Source organism: Cavia porcellus, unplaced genomic scaffold (assembly GCF_034190915.1).
Source record: "Cavia porcellus strain 051 isolate PalLab524CR breed Dunkin Hartley unplaced genomic scaffold, mCavPor4.1 scaffold_23, whole genome shotgun sequence".
Lineage (NCBI taxonomy): Eukaryota > Metazoa > Chordata > Mammalia > Rodentia > Caviidae > Cavia > Cavia porcellus.
In genome coordinates this window covers 59,908,046-59,919,146 of record NW_026947506.1, presented here as the reverse complement: position 1 = coordinate 59,919,146, position 11,101 = coordinate 59,908,046, and the positions used below count along the sequence as shown (strand labels likewise).

At 42.1% G+C, this 11,101-nt stretch overlaps 1 long non-coding RNA gene across 1 annotated transcript; it reads right to left on the bottom strand.

The window, feature by feature from the left end:
• Window positions 1–1,276: 1,276 nt before the first annotated feature.
• LOC134472399 (uncharacterized) lies at window positions 1,277–10,601 on the bottom strand. Its single transcript, XR_010042205.1, has 3 exons — window positions 10,272–10,601; window positions 3,842–3,978; window positions 1,277–1,451 (listed from the first exon to the last, which is right to left on the bottom strand). It is a non-coding gene; the product is annotated as an uncharacterized LOC134472399 (long non-coding RNA).
• Between the last annotated feature and the right edge of the window lie 500 nt (window positions 10,602–11,101).

Sequence of the window (11,101 nt, the reverse complement as noted above, 5' to 3'; positions counted from 1 at the left end):
ATCTGGGGTACTGCTGGCTTTGTTACAGCCGCAGCTGCGGCTTCCCAGGGCTGCATTTGGAAAGGGCCTGATGGAGCCGGCTGCCTTCCATCTCACGGGGAACGTGATGGCGGTATTTCCACTCTGCGGAGTTTGTCCAGCCTGTTTGGCATCAGCTCAGGCTTCCCCCACCCGGATCTCAGGCCTGGTGGAGTTGTTTATCTGGCCATGCATGCAGACCGCTCTGCCCATCTTCATGTCTCATGTTTGGTGCCTGCTGAGAGCGCATTGCCTATGCCTTAGTCCTGTGAACTTAAGGAATTGTCACCTAATGCCATCTCCCACCTTTGCACCTCACCTCCTACTCAGTCTGTCATTTATTTGCTCTTAACCTACAGGGTTTGTCTCCTATTTCTGGTCCTTGACAATTCATATAACTTTTCCTTTGGGTCCTGTTACCTTCACTTCCTGCCTACTAAAGATACTAATCTCTTTAAGTGATTGATCGCCTGCTCCCCACTCATTATCACCCTTCCCTGTGATACAACTCAAGATGCCTTAATCACACTGATAACTCCCATTTCAGGACTTCTCTGTGTCAATCATCATTATTTTCATTGAATTTGGCCTTGTGGATGTCACTCCTCAGTATTCTGTTGCAAAGGATGCTGGGCCTTCAGATTAGAGAGACCTAGAGAAACCAGCAGGGTGGGGGCTGGGAACCTGACATGAGTATGGGGCTGTCCTCCCGAGCAAGTCACCGGAAGTCTAACACGTAGTACCAGTGAGCCTTGGTGAAGATGGCTTGCTATGGGGCGGGAGCAGCTGTGATGATGCTGAAGGCCAGGATCCCACCCCTGCACACTCAGCGGGAGGCACTGAATCCAAGAAGTCCCTTGGAGCCTGGAATCTTTGCTGGCCTTAGTGACCTATCAGACCAGTGGGATGGGGCAAAAGGGATATATCAGGTTGTCAGAGACTAGGCTGTGAGAGGTTTGGTGGCCTTAGCTGGGTCTTTCGGAATGTGTGCTCTTGGGACACTACATCTTAGAACCCAGCTGGCAGGCTGAGAGAAGCCCAGACTGAAGGCAGAGGCCACACATGCAGGGCTTTTGCGATCCTACATGATAGCTGGCATTGTCTGCTGGCCACAGGAACAAGCCAGCTCAGACACTGCACCCAGGTAAGCTCTTGGGACTGCAGCCACAACCACCTGAGAGAGACCCAGGTGGTTAATCCCAGACAAGCTGCAGACTGTGAAATACAGTGAAAAATTCCTGGCACAAGCCCCTGAGGCTTCGGATGGCTTTAATGCAGCAATTGAAATGTGTACAGTCAATATTATTACAGGAGATATAATTTAGAGTAAGAATGATGTGTATTAGCTGGGTGTAGGTGTAGTTATCCCAGCACTCTAGGACGCTGAAGCAGGAGGATTGAAAGTTCAAGTCCAGTTTGGGCAGTTTGGGACCCTGTGGAAAAATTAAGAAAACAACAACAACAAAAAAGAACCAGAGATGTGACCCAGTGCGAAAGCCCCAGGTTTGACTCCCAGTAACCTGTGCCTGTGCGTGTGCATACACACACACACTGAGTGACGTCTGTTGATCAACTGAAAAAGACAAGGGAGGATTTAAAACCTAAAGGTGACAGATTGGATACTGGTTTGCTTGACACAGCTGCTGAAGTCCTGGTGATGAAATGTGACACCAGCAGGATGTGGGTGTTGGTGAAGCTGGCACACAGATGAACTGGGTTCTCTGGCTCTCACTGTTTCCTGAAATCATGTCCAAGTTCCTGTGCCTCATCCAAGACTGAGAGGAGCACCAGCCTCCTCCGGATGGGTCTTGCTCGGAGATGCTGGTCTTATCTCCCTGTGCGTAGCATCCTTCCTCTTGGCTTCACATTCAGGCTCCCTTAGCAACCAGCTTTTCCAAGTCTGCCTGTTTTTGCAGGAAAAGCCCATCCTGAACAGGATTCTCACCAGACATCCCAGCCCCAAATTGACTGACTCATGTTGAACAAACATCTGATCTCAGCCATCTCAACATAACTGAGATAAGCACTTCCAGGGGAAAGCGCTCCTCTAAACAGAACCCTGCACAAGGCCATTGCTAAGTACAGGGTCAGATCAAATAGACATGGGACGCTTGTAAACCAGCTCCCTGTCAGCAGAGTTCAACAACCAGAAGAATTCAAACTAAATCCAAAAAGAATCATTCCAGTAAGAAGTTGCCAACATTCCCTGGTACTCATTATCCACAGCTGCCAGCTTACTTTTTCCCCACCTTCTGCCCCTCCCAGCCTCCACTCAGCCTCAGTAACCAAGGACTCTACTGCAGAATTGGGCTTAATGTCTCCTATTCATCCCCTCAGCGCTGAAAGGGATAATTGGGAGGTAATTGCATTACTGCACAGTTTGTAGTTAACCTTCTATTTTGGCTCTTAACGTGCACATCTTTGCTCCAGGAGTACATTAAGGGTAATTATAGGCAATTCCCTGCCAGATCCAGAAAAGGGGACTTACAGCGAATACAGGAGACCACCAGGAAGGAAGAGTTAATGTAGCTGAGCCTAAAGTATGTCCAAAAAGGTACATGAATTAAGGTCAACTTGACATGAACTTTGGCCAAGCAGAGCTGGAAAAATTAGTCAGATAAAAGTCTTGAGAATGACTCTCATAACAAAGCCCAAAGAAATAGCCATGCAGCCACTTATTCAACTAAAACCCTGAGCTCCTTGCCTCTGCTGAGCACTGCTTTGGGGACAGGAACTGTTAACAGGGTCTTTTAGGGCTTATCCTGGACTGACATTTGTCCAGATCTCCATAAAAGAATCTCTAAGACAGTTCTTTAGGTGCTGGCATGATGAATTTTAACCTTTAGCAGCATTTAAAGGAATAAAACTTTGTCATCTCCACAGTGAGTGCTTAGAAAAAGTCAATTATTTTCTGTAATTGCTGGCAAGCTCCCAGAAAAATGAGAGTGCATGTACAGCACCACTTCCCTCCAGCTCAAGTGCAAGAGAAGAAAAAGAGTCTCAGGCATAGAGCTGAACCGAAGTGTCTGGGCTGCAGTGGGCTTCCCTTTACCGGCCCCAACTTGGTCCACTCTGGTGCAGAATCTTGGATGCCCCTGGCCTCAGTTTCCTCCCTTGGTATGAATGAGCTATGAATGACCACTTCTGTTATCAACGTTTTCTGCTCTGAGAGTCTGTATATATTGTGTTCCTGCTTCACAGTAGCTCAAACAGACTATTCATCTATGAATACTGATGGAAACTTAAGGAATATTTCCTGAGTGGTGTCTTCACGCTCTGCGTTAGTTTTTTGTTGGTGTCACCAAATACCTGAGAAAGAAGAAACCTAAAGGAAGAAAGATTTTTCAGTTCATGGCTTCAGTCGTGATTGGTCAGTTCCATTGCTTTAGACTTGTAAAGAGGCAGAAATACGGTGGAAGGGCATGGGGTGGGGGGAAGCAGGCTGCTCATCTCATTACTTTCAGGAAACAGAGAGAAAGAGGGACAGAGGTGAGGGACAGAGACCAGATATAGCTCCCAAGGTCACACCATGTCCACTCCTTTCACCCAGGCCCCATCTCCTGTCCCCGTCCTCTCCTAAGAAGGCTATCAAATGATCAATGGTGCAGTTAGATCTCTCAGGACCCGATCACTTCTCCAGAGCCCAATCCTACAATACAATGAACACTGGGAGACATTTTTGTACCTGAAGCATAACATGTTCTATACATTTGTGGCAGTTAGATATGAAAAAGCTGGAAAATTTTAATTTTATTTCTGGATAAAAGCAAACAAAGAATGGATAGTTCCCTTCCCTTTGGAGATCAGGCTAAGAGGTTTTTACCTGTGTTCCTAGAAGGACACCTTGGCAAACATGAAAGCAGCTCCAGTGCAGTTTATTTGACTGTGTGGTTTTCTTTGCAGTAACAGCTCTGCTAGTTGTCCAAGCCTTCCAGATAATATTGATGAGGATTAATGATCCTGTAAATAGGTATTTAAAATAAATAAAAACATGAAAACAGAGATTAGAGAGAAACTACAGTGGGTTAATAAATGAGGGGTTGAATGGCAAGTTCTTACAAGATTATTTGAGCAATTAGTGGGAAACATTTTGTCACAAACAAAATAAATCTGTAATCAGAAAATAATTTGCAATCAGCTTTGCAAGTGAAATGGCACAGTTCCCCATCACTTGAAGGCATTTTGAGAATTAAACAATCAAGTTGAGAGTGATGCTTTCAGAAGGGAAATGGCTAGGGCTGATGATCCTAGCAATTAGTTACCTGTGAGCATCCCCTGGGAGATATTTCACAGAAAGCATTTCGTTTGAAGGAACTACCTGTCCATCTGCACCAAGAACAGAAACACATAAGTGCAGGAGGCTTGTGTTCTCCATGTATTAGTTAGGGTTCATTAGAGGAACAGAATCAAATATATATATATATATATATATATATATATATATATATATAATTTTATATTTATATAAATTAATACATAATTTATATATTAATAATTTTATATAAATTCTAAATTAATAAATATAAAATTTTATATTTATAGAATCATATATATATATATATTATAGAATCATATATATATATATATATATATATGAAGAATTTATTAGGTAGGTATACAGGACCAGAAAAGTCCCAATGGTTGTCTATAGGCTCAGAGGTAGAAGAATCCAAAATGGTTGCTTATGCCCTGGAAGGCTGGCAGATCTAGCAAGAGTAGGTTTAGAGACAATGGAGCTGAGGAATCACTTCCTTCTACTCATGTAATTTTAATCACATCCCATGGCCATTCCAATGTCCAAAGAGAGCTACAAAATCACACAGCAATAACTCAGGAGATATCTGATATTCTAGGCCAGTGGTGAACCTATGGCACCATGCCGCAGGCAGTTTGGGTCATTGAAAAGTCCAGAAGGTTCATCATCGATGCTCTAGGCAAAAGTACATGTTCAGTGAATCTCCTAGCAGAATCTTCAGTTACTTTCACTCTACTGAAACCTCGTTAAAGGTTTATAAATATGTACCACATATCATGAAAATAATTAAGATCAGAGTGAATTCTGGGATCGGCATGGGTGTTGAGAGATTCTCAGGATAGCACAGAACCCTGTCAGTCATTTCTGTCAATCATACCTAGAGGCACCTTGGCTAAGGTGCATATCTATCTGTTCAATTCCAAAAGCCTGATTTATCTGAGGCTGTTGCTGTGTGCAGTACACTGTGATCTGTGGGCACTGCTTTTGCCTTCCTATCACCCTGGCACCATTTTTTTGTTTGTGCCATACCTTTCATTGTTATGGTTTGTGTTTAGATCCCCCTACAACTTCATGCAAGCATAGGTGGGGCTTTTTCAGAGGTGGCTGAATCTCGAGTGTGTGATGCTGGGATTAAGGGTGTGTGACTGCTAAATCAGTCCACTGATTGGTTTGGCATTGCTCTAATCCCAGTAGCCTGGATGGAGCATCAAAGGGATGGAAAGAAACGGCTAAGGTTTTTTGCTTGCTTTGTGATCTTCTGCCTGCCATGAACTGTTTCTCCTTTGTGATGCCTCTCTCCTGTCCCACATGTCTTAGAGCCACTTGACTATGGACTGAAACCTCTACAAACTATGGGTCGGCAGAACCTTCCCTCTTTTAACTTTGGATGTTGAATATTTTGTCTCAGGAAAGAGAAAAGTAACTAAGACACGTGGACTTGCTTTGAGTGCAACTACCTGTGATCTCCAGTAAAAGTAGCTGCTTTTCCTTGCCTTTTGAATAGTGCACTTAAAGTTCCTTGCTCATTGTTCAAACAAGGTTAGCAACTGAGTACCTCATGTAACACTGAAAGGTTAAAGAGTTGGAAGCTCATTTGCTGAGTCACCTCTCTGAGTTGTGTCTGAAAGCCAGAGTCTCATTTGAAGGCTGAGGAATCTCAAACTACAAACCTTCAGAAAATAGAAACTGATATCTAACGGCAATGGCAAAAACTGGAGAGTCTCTGAACCAAAAAAAGGTAGGTAGACTTCCTTCTCTCCCTTTTTAGTCACCCAGTCTACAAGCCTATTGGTTGGCGCCACCCACATCTGGGTGGGTCTCCCTTCTTTGACAGGTGGTTTACATGTCAGTCATACACACACATGCCCAGAGCTTTACTAATCTGTTAAGTGTCATGATTAATGTTCATAGTCCCTTCTTGGAATTCAGAAAATATATTCATAAATGCTCCAAGTGGTGGTTAAGGTGGGTTGATTTGCTTTGGGATCCACCTGGTGGAATTAGTAACACAGAACTGGGTGTCTTGGTGGGATATGGAGGTTGGCCTTAGCTACTGTGCCTGGTTCCTTGTCACTTTCTCACAGTTTCTCTGTATTTTCCAACTGTCGTGAACAAAGCAGCTTTGCTCCACTATGTCCTTCTTCCATGATGTTTCTGCTTTGGAACCAGCTAACCTTGGCCTGAATTCCCTTAAAACATAAGCCAAATCAAACCTCTCCCCATTTAAATTGTTGGTAGGTTTTGGGGTCAGCAAAGTGAAGGCCAACTAATACATTCTACAAGTGTCTGTCTTGTACTTTTCTGTAGTTGCTGAGACAAAATACTTGACATCAAAATTAGGGAAGGAAAGGTTTATTTATCTTACAGTTTTGGGGGTTCTTTCATACTCAGCTGGCTCCAAGGTAGGGTGGCATGGCGTGGCAGCCATTCATGGCCACTGCAAACATCAAGGGCAAACAGAGCAAAAAGAGAAAGACACACCTTCTTCCCATCATTATACGGTATGCTAGCTCCACCCCTGAGTGGGTGTAACATTCATACCACCAATCTGAACACTAGACAACAGACCAATCACAAATGCTAGATTCAGCCACAACCATGATTCTATGAGACTTGCAGGGGGCATCAGACAAATCATAACAGTTGCTAAGGAAGCTATGCCTCTCAGAATGGACACCATCTCTTGCCACATAATATGATACTCTGTGTGGATGGGTAAATATGCCTCAAGTATTTCCAAGGAGCGTGGATCATATTCATGCACCTCAGATTTCTTTGGAGACCAAAATAAGAACTGAAAGTGCTTCTGCAAATGATCAGTCACTCAAGCAATTAGAGGCCCACCCTGGGGAAAGCATTAATGGGAAAGTCATCAATAATTTGCCTAATTTTTATTGCTAACCATAAAGACTCAATTCAGAGAGAACTTAATGAGCATATTTCAAGCAGTGATCTCACAATAAAATGGAAAATGCAAATGGAAAAGGACACACAGGCTTTTAGCACACTTACAAGGTTACTAATCTTCTCACAAATGATGTGTAGAAATTTGTGAACTAAATACAAGAAGATCCTAAAGCCAGTTCTCAGTGTAGCTTTCTCTTAGCTCACTGGTTGCTATTCATGCATTACCCAGCATTTTCTTGCCTAATTTTTCCATTAAATATTTATAAAACTTGCTTAGACTGCAGAGATCCAAGAAATAAAATAGAATTATCTTAATAAAGAAAATGTTGAGATGTGTCATTGTGATTTAGAAAGACTATTTCATGGTATGTGTTGGAACAAGAAATAATTAATTTGAAAAGTCCTTGATCTCTGGCTTCAGTTCCATTAATGATATTATAATATTAAATATAATAGTATTTCATATTCAGTATCCTTGTGTTCATTCAGAGTCCTTGTCTTTATGGTAAGAATCATGTCCAAGGCCGCAGATGATTAAAGCACAAAAGATTGAAACTGAAAAGGATAATTTGTGAAGCCAGCTATTTACCTTGGATCTTAGCCACTTTTCAGTTGAGATAGACTTCTCCTCTCTCCTTTCATTTTGAAAGAGTTTGGCTAATTTCTTCTCATCACTCACTAACCTTATTGCTTTGACAGTTCTTGTTTATGTTCTACTGAAGTCAATAAAAGAACATATTCTACAGAACATTAGAACTAATTTCATTAATCTCACTCTATTTTGGTACTTGTAATCTACCACAATTCATTATATGTTTCAAAAATTGGAAGGGAGGTGTATTAATCAGCTTCCCACCACTGTGGCAGATATATCCAAGAATGTTTTCCACATAAAGGAGCAAAGATTTATTTTTAACTCATCGTTTCAGAGGGGTCTGTCTGTGATTGGCTGGTTCCATTGCTGTTAGACCCAGGGAAAGGTCGAAACGTCATGGTGGAAGGGCGTGGGGGAAGAAAGCTGCCCACCTTATGGCATCCAGGACAGACAGTGAAAAGTAGAGGCAGAGGAATAGGGAGAGACACAGATAGAGGGAGAGGGAGGCAAAGACGGAGATGGAGACAGAGACAGCTTTGAAGGGACTAGAGACAAAATATACCCTTCAATGGCACACCCGGTGACTGTGCCATCCAGCTAGGCTCTACTTTCTATTAAGTCCTTTCTTTCTGCTTTTCTTTCTTTCTTTCTTTCTTTCTTTCTTTCTTTCTTTCTTTCTTTCTTTCTTTCTTTCTTTCTTTCTTTCTTTCTTCTTCTCCTTCCTTCCTTCCTTCCTTCCTTCCTTCCTTCCTTCCTTCTTTCCTTCCTTCCTTTCTTTCTTTTGTGGTACGGAAGATTGAATCTAGGGACTTCGCCCTGAGCTACATCCCTAGACCTATTTTTAATTTTTCTTTTGTGATAGGATCTTGCTAATTTGCTAAATTGTCCAGGATGAACTGGAATTTGCAATCCTTCTGCCTCAACTTCCCAGAATGTTGGGATTACAGGAGTGTACTACCATACCCAGCTACTTTTTCTTTTCCCCATTTTCTCCTTTCCTCTTTTCTTTGTTTCTTTATTTCTTTCTCTTTTGTTCTATCTTTACTTTTTTATCGTGTTTGCTTCTCTGGGAAATCTGGTAACTAATTCACCCCACTTTGTCTTCCAATTCGCTAATTACTTCTTCAGGTATTTCTAATTTCCCTCATTCATTACATATTTCATTTCAGCTATTAATTATTAAAATTCTCTAGAAAATATTTTTGATTTCTTTCCAAATGTACTTTACTATTGTTGCCAATTCCTTGCACCTTTATTGATACTACTGTCTTTCTATTTACTTATCTGTATTAATATAGGTCTACAGATGAGCCTATATGTATATGCATGTGCATATATATGTTTTTTAATGGCATATTTATTTTGCATTTTTCATTTGAACATCCAGCGTCTGAGACATTTGTGACTGACTCTGTTTTCCTTGTCATTGTTGTGGATTCTCTGAATTTTTGTGTTTTTTTTTAATTGCAAATGCATGTTTATTGCAATACCCACCTGTGACTATTCTTTGAAGGTGTGTTTACAGATTGTATATTGGCTTCAGCTTGTTTGGGGTCATTTGCCAGTCCCATGGAGGGGCTACAACTAGGGCTACTGTAAACGAAGTTCTGAAATTGGGATTTTTCCCCCCAACTACTTATATAATAAAAGTGAACTTTCTGGTCTGGAACTCTAAAGAGAGGTTAAAAAATAATTTCCACCTCTTGTTTCTCCCTACTTCCTTCTGTGGAAGATGTAGACATGAAGATCAGCTCTTTACCATCCCTTCAAAGTAGTTTAGTTTCTGGTATTCTTGTATCCTGAAAGTCATATCCCTCAAGGCTCACAGTTGAACAGGGATATCTAGCTCGTTCCTAGGCTTGAATGGACCTGACTTGTACTCATTTCTCTGTGTGGCCACTGAAATGCATATGTGGAAACCTGGGAGGATTGAAAGAGACCCTGGGGCAGCGCATCAATGGTGAACATGATCTGTATTTCCACCACTGTTTCATCTGGGGAAATGATATTTCAAGTTCTGAACTGGGAGAATGCACTCTATCTCTCTGCCTATCTACCATCTCTGGGAATTTATGTGTATCCACTGTTATGGTTTGAATGTCCCTGTTGTAGTCAAGGATTGCAAAGAGAACAAGACAATATAGGATACATAATTTATATTATTATGTTATTATAGTCACTCAATGAGACAAATACAAAGAAAGTGTAGGAAATCTGTCCACACACTAAAGACCTAGAGAATTAAGACAAGGGCTGGATCCTATGGCAATATTCTTTCAAGTTCAGCTGAAGATCTAGAGCCCATGACAATGCCTCTCATAAGTACCACTGGAGGCCTAGAGCCCACGACAATGATTCATGCAAGTCTGTTTCACAGATCCGGGCTGGAAAGGCCAAACTGTCAGCGGTGGAAGCTAGAAAGCCTGTGCCAGTGGGGTAGAGGATCTGTGCCAGTAGGCTGAGGGATTTCTACTGGACCTAGGAGGCAATACTCACCGAACCAGACCTCTCCCCAAAAGTACCACAGCCATCCTTGGCAACAATGAAGTCCTGAAGTCCTCCAGTGATGAGAACAGCTGAGTTCACATCAGAAAGCCAGAATAACAAACTTCTCCTGGAGACTGAGCAGCTCACCATCTTCCCTTCCAGAGCCAGGAGGCAATGCTCAAGGTAAGGACCAGAGCTCCCCCAAAGTGAACTGCAGCCACTCTCAACAAGGTCTCAAGCTCCTCTGATGATGACAACAGCCAAGTTCATCTCAGGAAGGAAGCTCAACAAGCTTCTCCAAGAGAACTCATTACAACAGGAGAACCAACAGCACCAACCAACAACAGTAATGACTCTTCCTTTTTAGGTCTCCTTTTTATGTTGGCAACATTTCTCAGGTGGATCATCTACACTCGGCACCACACTGATTCAGATCAGCTGATATTTATATTGACCACCAGTTGTCAATCTACCACAGTTGCCTCCAAAGCTTGTGTTGAAAAAAAAATTTGAGATGGATTAAATTTTTGGATTAGTATATAATTATTCTACATATATCATGTAGGATCACAAGTTTAAGCACAGCCTGGGTAACTTAGCAATTTAGAAAGACCCTGTCTCAAAACCATCCAGACCAAACCAGATCAGACCAGACCAGACCAAGCCAGCAAACAATCGGGTAAGGGATGCAGCTTAGTACTAAGGGCTTGAATTCAATTTCTTATACAAAAAAGGAGAAACAGTAGAACAAACATTAATTGCTTCTATTCCAACACTTCCAGGAAGGCTTCCTAGAGTAGGAGAAAGGGGGAAAGGAAACAAGAGTAGAGTTTCCAGGG